At 37.8% G+C, this 11,141-nt stretch overlaps 1 protein-coding gene across 1 annotated transcript in view; it reads left to right on the top strand.

The window, feature by feature from the left end:
- Positions 1-11,141, top strand: part of LOC6040464 — a 67,811-nt gene that overhangs the window by 7,966 nt on the left and 48,704 nt on the right. The window lies entirely within an intron of this gene.

Here is an 11,141-nt window from a genome sequence, read left to right as displayed (position 1 = left end):
ATCAGATCATGAAGCGGCAATTACAAACTGCTGTTCTAATCACTCAGCCCCGCGACGACGATGAGTTTATTGCAAATTACTGATGATAAAGCATTCGTCAACCACCGCCGCCCTCGCCAGGTATCGTTTGTGCGAAGCCGACTAAACTAGTATTGGCAGTAGCGCTTCGAGAGGTTGGCTATCCCCACACGACCCCTCCTCTTTACAAAAGAACAGCTGGACAGCTGATAAGCGCGCCACTAAGCCTGCTAGTAGCGGCTATTAGTTAAGTAATGTATTGACGAAGGGAACCGGTTCTGGGAAGCGTCACCGGGAGAAGCCGAGATGGAAAAGGGGTTGTTCAACCCCAACGGGTAGTGTCAGGACGCAGCCAGGTTGGAATCCAGATGTGGTGTTAACGCGGTTAAGTGTATTTCAAGGTTTAATTGCTGTGCTTTAGAGACGCCAAGGTCAAGTGGGGCTTGTGACGTCTTTTGATGGATTATAGTTGCAGTTATTAGTGGGTGACAAGGATTGCGTGCGTTATCTCCTTGTTTATCTCCGAGGTATCACAACAGCGTATTACATTGATGTATTGCACTTGATTGGTGTCAAAATCAATTAAAGCTACTGTTATAAGCTATCATTTCACAATTAAAGAACTTTTACTGTACTTTTTGAGAGGATTGATATTAAATTAGTTCTTTCTCGTATAAACCGACAAGTTGAGGCGTTCCAAATGTCATATTTTGGAATTATTTCACAAGAAATCAATTAAAAACATGTCAATTTTAACCAAATTTGAGTGCTTAATGGGTAAAACCTAGAAAAATATGTTTTCATCGTTTGTAGAATATTTCAAATATTTCTTTGTTTTCTATAACATTTTTGTTAGTTCAAACTTGATTGGTATTTCTTAAAAAAAAATCCTGGAATAAAGATTCTACAAGCATAGATTACAATCCTGAGATATTCAATAAAACCCGAAAAAACTCCGTTCATTGTTGTCACTGTGCATTAGGCAGTCTTCCCGAAACGCGCGCACGCCGTACACGCCGTACAAGTTTTCAGTGCAGATGAACCTCAAACACACCAGGCTGCCATGTTCGAGTTCTCCCCGCACGGCGCACTCAAGTTTACACGCGGTGTAAACACGGGGTGCACACCTCGGGTACAACGCCGTGCGAGCAAAGAGCGTGTAAAGAGACGAAAAAATGACTGCTTCTCACTCTCTCTGTGGCAAACACTGTAGTGTGACTGCAGCGGAGAATGAAACACCGCTTTACAGCAGAGGGAGCGTGAGGGAACTATTTTTGTCTCTTTTCTGCGTCGTCGGCTTGCACGGGGTTTGTACCCGGGGTGCAAGGTTCGGTTTTAAACTTGAGGTTCGTGTGCGCGTACAGACTGTACACGGCAGAGTTTAGGTTTGCTTGTACGCGTGCACACGCGGTGCTGGTGTTTGATCGAGTACAGAAAACAGAGAACGCGGTTGAACGCGGTGCACGGGGATCACTGGCATTAGGGCGTCCAATTTTCCCGGGTTTTGCATTTCCCGGGAAACGGGAAAAATATTTTTGAAATCCCGGGAATTCCCGGGATCCCGGGAAATTTGCAACAGTAATAATATCTATGTTTTCATAATATTTGACATGTTATTCAAGCTGAAAATCATCAAATTGGCTCAATACTATTCATTGGTGATAATATACACTTCAATCTAAACAAAGAATAGCAGTTTTATAATAGCTTGCCAAATTTTTTGTTCGTTCTTTGTTGTACTTAGGTTTCTAATCTAATTTCTAACCTAATGTGATTTAAATGAAATTAATCTCTTATAAATACATATTTTTAGTTATTTTTTTCTGCCATGACTAGAATTATTTAAAAAAAATCTATGTCTAAAATAACAAATAAAAAGATAACAAACAAAATTATAGATGCCAATGTTTAATTTTAAATAAGTTTAGAAATTCATGTTATATATAAAAATATTTTACAAATTATCTTAAATCACTACCGCCATTTGAGGAAAATCAGTACTACAGTCTACATAGGTTCAGGAGATTTTAGAGCAATTAATTTGGAGACCGGTGTACTAATTGTTTTCTTCTATTCCTGTTTGAATCACAAAACACTAAAAAGGTGTCTTGATTTGATTCATCTGTCTTGATTAGCCAAAGATGTTTCATGAAAAATAATTTAAAATGTTATTATTTGTTCAATTTCAAATCATTAATAGTAATTTTTAAAAAAATATCAAATTATTTAGAAAATATTTAATGCGCTAGGCATTTTCCGGATCGAAAAATTTTAAACAATTTTCCTTTCTAAGTCAAATTAATGATGATATCTAGAGTTGAATAGGTTCTATAAACATGTGAAACACAAAAGCTTATAGGACCTTTTAAAAAACCCTGGATATATGCTTAATATTTTATTTTATTTTATTTAATCGTTGTTTATAAATTTCCACAAAAAAACCCTGGATTTCCATACCAAAATTTGATATTCATTTCCGATTTCGGGAATTCCCGGGACAAAATTTAAAAAAATCCCGGGATTCGGGAATTCCCGGTTTTGGAAAAATCCCGGGATTTTTGTCCCGGGAATTCCCGGGATGGACGCACTACTGTGCATGTGAATGAAGTTTCAATCTGGTCATGCTATCTTGACGCAGGTGCGACAACTGGCTATAGGGATTTCAGATCAGAACGTGTTTGACACACGTACATGCCCGACTACTGTAAACATTTGTAATTATAACTCGGGACTCCGACAACCAAATTCAACAAAACAACAATGCATAGACATCCAATGAAAACGTGTTTGTTATTGTTTACATAGCGTGTCAAACATTAAAACGCGTTTTTTCTCGGAACGTCAAAAAGCGACGTGTGACAAGATAGCACGACAACGACATTCATTGAAACATGAACAGTTCTTTGAAAAGTTTTATGAGCTTTCAATGTTTTTTTTTTCATAAAATAATTTTTATTAGGTTCTTTTTGGTACTGGGACCTGGTTAGGACCGAGTCGGCTTTTGTAATCACAATGATCTTAAAGCTAAGAGTAATTACAGAGGATCTTGTGTGTAAATGTTAGTGGTAGGGGAGCCGATTACCCGCGGCCTACTCGGGGTTAGTAGGGAAGGGATTGATGTTAAAGACAAGGCTTGGGAAGGGAAGGAGGATTGTGTAGGGGTCTTGGTTGGCACTGCTGGCCTTTGTTTTTGTCCTCAGCCGCAACTCGGTGTCCAGCGGCTGGAGCGATTTTGCTCTGCTTCCGGTGCAAACCAGAAACGACGGCTTTGTGTGAAGGCGAGTTATACCAACTGAAGGAAAACTAACTGAAGAAAAACTAAATGGATATTTTGAAATCTAAAAGGAGTTTTTTAATGATAACTAGTTTTATAATTATTTTTTTTTCAGATAGTTTGTTGTATTTTTGCATTATTTTCTGCGAGGCTTTTAAGGATTTTGTTTTCAAAATAATATTTTCTTGTTTTTGTTATTTCTTCTGTGAGTTTTAACTTCCTTTCTAAATATTATATTCATGATACCTATTTTTGTTAGTTTTCCACTCCTTCAAACAAAAGCAGATATTTATAATGTTTAATGCAAAACAATCTGAACTCAAAAATATTTAAAATATTATTAATATTCTTTCAAAACATGTGTGAGTTCAAATATGATATTTCTTCAATTATGAACATGTATTTCAATAGTTTTTTTAGAAAATCATCTCCAACTTTTTCGTGAAGGATGATACGGAGCTCGAAAACAAATGCAAAAACTTCATATAAAAAAAACTTAAAAAAAAATTTTTTTTAAAGCTTACAAACTCTAAAGCAAAAAACTAAAAAAATCAAAAAAATGTCAATCAAAAATTGTAAAAATTGAAAAATTCAACAAACCAGGATTCGGAGGAACCGGGATTCGAACTGACGACCTTTGGATTGTTAGTCCAACCGCCTACCAGCGACTCCACCGAGGCAGGCCCCAGGGAGACGACTCGTACACCTGGGCGGAGCTAACGACCTAACAAATTTCGTCTCGAAAAATGCCACCGAGACCGTCTGGGATCGAACCCAGGCCGACTGGGTGAGAGGCAATCACGCTTACCCCTAAACCACGGGTTTATTATTTATGGGATCGAAAAATACATGAAAAATTCGTGAAATTTTCCGATCTTTTCGAAAAAAATATTTTGAAATTTTTTAAATCAAGACTAGCATTTTAAATGGGCGTAATATTAAATGTTTGGCCCTTTTAAAATATTAGTCTTGATTTGAAAATTTTCAAAATATTTTTTTCGAAAAGATCGGAAAATTTCACGAATGTTTCATGTATCAACATTGATAATCGGACCATTAGTTGCTGAGATATCGTCATTAGAAAATAGTGGGTTATTTTGGTGAGATTGAGAAAACTTCAATTTTCGTGTTTCTTTTTCTTAAAGCGGCTCTATCTCAGCAACCCAAGGTCCAATCTTCAATGTCTCTTAGACAATTTTATAGCAAATTTTGTGAACTTTTCAAAAAAAAAAAAAAATTAGGGATGGTCACTTATGGTCACTATTTTTAAAAATTGAAAAACTGCAAATATTTAACTAAAATCAAACTTTCGGTGGCTATATCTTGAAAACGGAGCCCTTTCTCAAAAAATCAATTTTGCATTTAAAAATAATGTCAAATTTGTTTTTTCCAAAAATCACTGTTTTTTTCAAAAATTCATAACTCGGCGACAGATTTTTTGACGTAACAGGAACTGGCGCTCCGTCCTTCAATTTTAAATGGGATTCAACCCGTAAAAATACTTTTTTTCAAAAGTGTCTTGTTTTTGAGCCACTTTGGCCACTAATGCGTCTACCAAAAACATCACTGGAGTGTAGGCCAGATCCTTGGTATATATAACATTGAAGTTTGGAGCACCCTGGAGCTCGATACAGACCTTCAAAGTTTGGCACTTTTTCGAAAAAAGGGCGTCGCAAGGTGTGACGCATATCTTTTTTCCGAGGCAGATTTTTCGAAAAAAGTCAATTTTGTTACACTCTAGAACAGTGGTTCTCAACCTTTTTCGTTGCATTCCTCCCTTGGCTTATTTGAAAGACCTTCATTCCCCCTTCCTCATTTTTTGCTATATTTTGGTAAAATTGAATAAATAACATAATTTTGTATTTAACAATAAATTATAAAAGATTGATGTTTTAAAATCATGAGTAAACGAATCAAACATTTTGAAATAGTGATAAACTGAATACTTTTGTTCTTTTCAATTTGTTTGATTTAATGAAACATAATTGAAAAAGTTTTTTTAAGAAAAAAAGCTAATCGCAAAAAAAGGAATTAATTCTTTTATCTTTAGGAATAAAAAAAGTCAAAAGTAACGATAGAAAGAGCACAACAACAAAAACATATAAAAATGATTTTTTAAGCCTGACAGAATCTCACATAAATAATTGTGAAGATATTATTTTTTTAATTTTCATTTTCAATTGAAGAACTGTTTTCAACAAATATGTAAACTTTTAGATTTATTATTACAAGAAATTTTGTTTTATTATTCAGCATAAACCTCACCAAAATGCTTAAATAAAATCAAATCAAACAGTCAAAAACAATATTTCCAATGTATTTTATAGAGTAGCTGAGGTTGAAACGACAGCAGCAAAAACACAAATGAATAAAAATGATCATGATGGAAAACGAAACTATTGGCACTACGCCCCCCGGGGCATGGCCTTCCTCTAACGTGGGATTTCTGCTCCAGCGCCTCTGACGAGACAGGAGAAACCGGGACCGACGTTTTACTTCACCATCCGATAGAAGCTCAGTGGATAAGGCGGGAATCGAACCCGCGTCTCATAGCATCATCGGGATCGGCAGCCGAAGCCGCTACCCCTGCGCCACGAGACCCACATGATGGACAAACTGCAAAAATAATCCTGATTTTTTTAAATAAATCTATTTCAAATATTTTTAAAAACTGTTCAAAATTTTCTGATTCTTATAAAAACTTGGAGAATTACTAAGAAAGTATCAGAACATGATTTGATTTTTGAGAACACGTTTAAGAATTGAATTTCTTTTGCATCCTCATTCCCCCCAAGAATGCCAAAATTCCCCCCCCAGGGGGGAATTCCTCACCGGTTGAGAAACACTGCTCTAGAAACTAACTTAAAATATGGCTCCAAAAATGTCTGACGTTCTGTAATTCGAGAATTACGTTTTTGAAGCTTTTCTCGTTTGAATTGAAATTGGTTTCCGTTGGCAATCCAATAAATCGTTTGCCACTGCCAATAAGGCGTCATCCATAAAGTATGTCACGCTCTAGGGGGAGGGGGTCTGAGCAAGTGTGACATTGCATGTTATAAGTATGGGAAAAGCGTGACAAAGGGGGAGGGGGTAAATTTTGGCCGGTTTTAGCGTGACGTACTTTATGGATGAAGCCTAATCAGGAATACGTGAAGCAAGAAGAAAAGCTTGACCAATTTGGAGAAGCCGTGACCAGCGCGGATCTGATGCCATGAAATGAACATCAAATCCATGTACGGAAATTGCTGTTTCAAGAAACTGTGGCTAGTCTTTTCAATAATCCTGGATGTTCACCTTAATGGGAGCCAATTCCAATTCCCTCAAAAATGTTTATTTACTGCCCAATTTACATTTACACACAGCATCATAACTAATTCGGAGCGTTTGGTACGGCATGTCCACGCATCTTTGTCCCCCTGTTGATTCTGTGAAATGTGTTCCGATCACAGAATCTGTCTCTGCGGTTAATGCAACGTAGTAGGCCTAGCCGCCTTGATTTTTGCAATACATGTTCGGGTTACTTGAGTGTGTTGTAGCAATTGTTATTGACACAAGGAATTTTAAAACAGATTTATTTAAATCTTTAATTCAAAAGTTTTAAAATTTTAGAGATATTGTTTTTTATTATTTTAAAGTTTTTTCAACTCTATTTTTTTGAATTCTTTTTTTTCTAATTTTTGAGTTTGCGTTTGTTTTTGCCTTTCTTACTAAAGAAAGGTATAGGGTTTGTTTTTGGCTCCGACGCCAAATCGTTCCCAAATCATTTCTCGAGAAATATTCATTCGGAAAATCTGCAAAAAATCATGGACGATCGATTTTCGACGCCCGATCGATTGACAATGACAGAATTGGTCTATCTCCAATAATTTTGGCGGTTAATTTTCTGTAGAGCACGCGTGACGTCCGTGTGTGGTAAAAAAGTGCTCAATTTTGTGGTAGGGGGTTTCTCAGAGCCCACATTATGGATTTAAGCTCTCTTGGGCGCATTTGAAAGGGGATGTGCTGAACCTGAACCAGTTCCATACCAAATTTGAATTTATCCATTTTTTAAGGGGACTCGGAGTGTTTTTTCACCTGATCAGGCGGTTTTCAAATGAAAATTCGGTCGAAAATTGAAGTATTGAAATCGTTTATTTATCCAAAAAATTGCATTTTTCGAGCCCTACATCCTCTCAAATTTTCATCCATGTCGGTAATGTGGTTCTTGATTTACAGCTTGAGACCTAATTCACTGTGATGGAAAGAGAGGAATCACAAATCCGTATAAATAGTTTCAAGATTTTTCAGGTGTAAACGGAAAACGCGATCAAAAATTAAAATGGAAGAATAAGGCTTTTAATTGCTTATTTAATTGTCGGTGTACAGGACGCCGCACTGTTTAATCATTTTCTGACGTACATTAAAATTTTGCAGTCCAAACCCAGTCATTGAATTGGAAATATAAAATTATTTTTCAAATTTTCTTTTCTTGATTTGTGTGCACCTACGTCGAAGACCAAGATTGTTTACTTTTTGCTCTTTGGTCTGACAGTCTTGGTCTGACAGATTTGGTCTGTCAGTTTTATCATGGATTTTGGTCTGGTCTAGGCGAGGGATAGGACACAGCACCTTCCTGGCTTTGACAGGTTGCGCGCCTATTTTGATTTTTGTCTGCTTTCACAATATGACTCTCACCGGATTGATGTTATTTTGAAAGTTTGCAAAAACTATTTTTTTTCCGTACATGCTTTTTGTGTGCACGTTTTCTCATACAAAATTACATGGTGAGCAAGTGCGACAACTGGCCAAAGGGAATATAGCAGGAGGACGTTTTGTCACATGTAAATGCCCAACTACTGTATGCCTTTTTGACAAAACATGTTTGTTATTGTTTACATTGCGTGTCCTTTATTTATTAAAGTCTAACATAAAAACGAGTTTTTCTCGGAACGTCAAAAAGCGACAAACGATAAGATTGCACAAGCACGTCGAGCTGTGGTGAATTCAAAACTGCCGTGGCGAGTTTTCGATAATTCTAATTAGCCGCTAAATTATATAGTATTAGTGAGATTGAGTTGTTACCCAAAAACTTAAAATTGACTTTTGAGTTAATACAGTGAGTGCTCTTTTCTTAAAGATTCTCACAAGACTGCTACGCATCTTTGGCTTGAAGTACAACCAATCTTTAAATTACGTTTGCTCTAAGACTAAACCCCAAATTACGCTCTCACTCAGCAATCAGTCAGATTCCAACCGAATTCTAGCAGTGCTATTACCTCCTAGTTTGGCACGATGCCATGTTCAAATCGTTTAATTAGAGTCATTCGTTCATAAAAGTGAGCTTCACACTAACTAATTTTAACTCTTAGGGTAACGGTTTGTCTTTCAGCCTTTGGTTTCATTCTGACTTGTCGAAATTGTAAGTCCGAAATCGAGATAAATCCTTTCATGAAATTCGCAAATCTTATGACAGCGCTAAACCGCTCACGTCTCAAACATCTGTCAGCGCCAGCAGGAAGAAGAATTCACAGAATGACGACGAGACGACCGTGAATGCTAAAAATATCCTTCTCTCTCTAAAGACTTAAGTCTCGTCCGATGGGTGCATTATTATTACCCCACAGTTGTGCCAGTCGGTAATCCGCCAATGCAATGTCGACCGGTCGGTGATGGGGACAGTAGAATCGACCTCCTGCTGTGCACGTGCTTCATCGTGCATCAGTTTTGTCGCGCCAACCAGCGAGCCGCAATCGGCAATGTAAACACAGCTCAACAGATGCAACTACCTACTGTCTGGCTGGGCCGGGTTGCAGTCGTCGATGAGTAATCGTCGATACGGGCAAAAAAGAGTAAATGACGGGAGAACTGTCAGTGACAACGCGTAGACAACGGTTGACGATACGTTTTGAAATCGTAAACGTTGTTTTCACTTTGCTGTCAAATTTTGCTGTAAAGCTATGTTTTGACAACCAAATGAATTTTTAAGGGAAGATTAACCTCACACTTTGACACTATAATCTCTCTCAGTCCCACTCGGAAAATAATCTGGTAAATTTGAGTGTCTGGCGCTGGCGGACGTTTGTCGTGCAGTTCAGACACACTTGGCACACTTATCCTAGACAAGTTTTGCGTAACGCCAGATGAATCTGGCGAAAATCGGGCGAAAGTTCTGCCAGCTGTCTGGCACAAAAATCAACCGGTTCAATCGGTTGAACCGTGCACGACCGGTTTGTGTCATATTCGCCAGAAATCATGGCAGAAATCTAGGGTAAATCTGGGGGAAATTCTGCCAGATGGCTGGCGCAAGCCCCCAGACGAACGCCAGAATTGTGTCCGCCATTTCCGACCGGGGTCCTCATCAAAGAGTAATTAGTGGAACAGCTGACCGAACCAAACAGCTGGTTCGAACCTCAGACTGAAACCGGTTCTTAGCAAAAACAACCGTTCGTGAAACTGGGTGAAAAAGCACCTTCTCCGGGGAAATATTTTACCTCTGTAAGTCACGAAACCTCGGATCCAGATTTCCCCGAAGCATGCAAACTTACACCAAAGCACAGACGCTGGTGTGGGTAGATTTCCGAGCGACAAACCGTGACTAAGGTCAAGGTACGAACGCTTAAGACACGGGACAGAAATAAAGAGAAAGAACCCAAAAAAAAAAAAACAACAATAATGGCTTGGCGTCCATGGCAACAACAGATCGTATAGAGATGAACTCAGCGCAAGTTTTGGCGAATGTTGTGAATAAACATAATAAGAAAGGCAGCGAAACCGGTTTTGTGCCGGTTTGGCTTTTTTTTTTATTGTATCGTTGTTTGGATTTTGTTGTTGGAGGAGGCCGTACGAAATCGCGAACTTTTTTGCATCATGTGCTTGAGAAAGCATACTTTTTTTCGGGGAATAGTGATGTGTGGGTTGGAGAATAATTAAAATAACAAAAGAGAGAAACTCGCGAGTGAATAAATTTCAGAATTTGGGTGATACGGTTTGGGTGAACCTGAAGAAGAAGTGTGTTGATTTTAACAATAGAAAATCAAATTTGAAATGTTGAAAATAAATTAATTTTAACTGAACAGTAGTATAAATTGCGTTTTATCGCTCGCTATATGATTCAAAATCTTTTGCGGTCGTCTCTATTCCAATCATTGATACGATTTTTCAAATCAATGTTTTCAAAAACATGTTGCGAACTGTCAAACATCAAATAAGCTATTAACAGCTGGGTGCTGAAAAGACAAAATGCGTAACGTGATTTCCGAATGATCTCCACTACTCTTCACTTAAACAACTGCACTACAGCTGTAAACTAGAGAGCCTGGAGCTTATTAGAGAACGGTCATCTCTAGAGAGCCTGGAGCTTATTAGAGAACGGTCATCTCAAACCAAAAGTACCAATCGAAGCACGAGAACTGCCAAACGGAGGTACCAATCGAGCAAAAGACAAAGGATTTTGCTCGATTGGTACCTCCGATTGACAGTTCTCGTGCTTCGATTGGTACTTTTGGTTTGAGATGACCGTTCTCTAATAAGCTCCAAGCTCTCTACTGTAAACATAAACAAAGTAGAAGGCTATGTTCAAGCTCAAGCGTGACATATTGTTTGCTGCTGAAGTGACTTGTTTCGAAACATTTTGGATATGTTGATTTTGAAGTTTTCGCAGAAAAATAAGGTGCTTTGCGCTTTTTTTGTTCGTAGACTAATCGATGGGCGGCCAAAAGTGTCCATTTTTGTTTTCCACGTGACGAAAAATTGCGTCAAAAGTGGGTGGAATTTTATGAATCTGAAGAGCAACGGAAGTTCCGTGATTTTGTATCATTATTTAGCTGGTGCTATTCATAGTTATTGATAATTCGTCGCTAACATTTCAAAA

The sequence above is a fragment of the Culex quinquefasciatus genome, chromosome 1 (assembly GCF_015732765.1).
Source record: "Culex quinquefasciatus strain JHB chromosome 1, VPISU_Cqui_1.0_pri_paternal, whole genome shotgun sequence".
Classification (NCBI taxonomy): domain Eukaryota; kingdom Metazoa; phylum Arthropoda; class Insecta; order Diptera; family Culicidae; genus Culex; species Culex quinquefasciatus.
The sequence above is the reverse complement of the archived record's forward strand: the minus strand, read 5'-3'. Positions and strand labels throughout refer to the sequence as shown.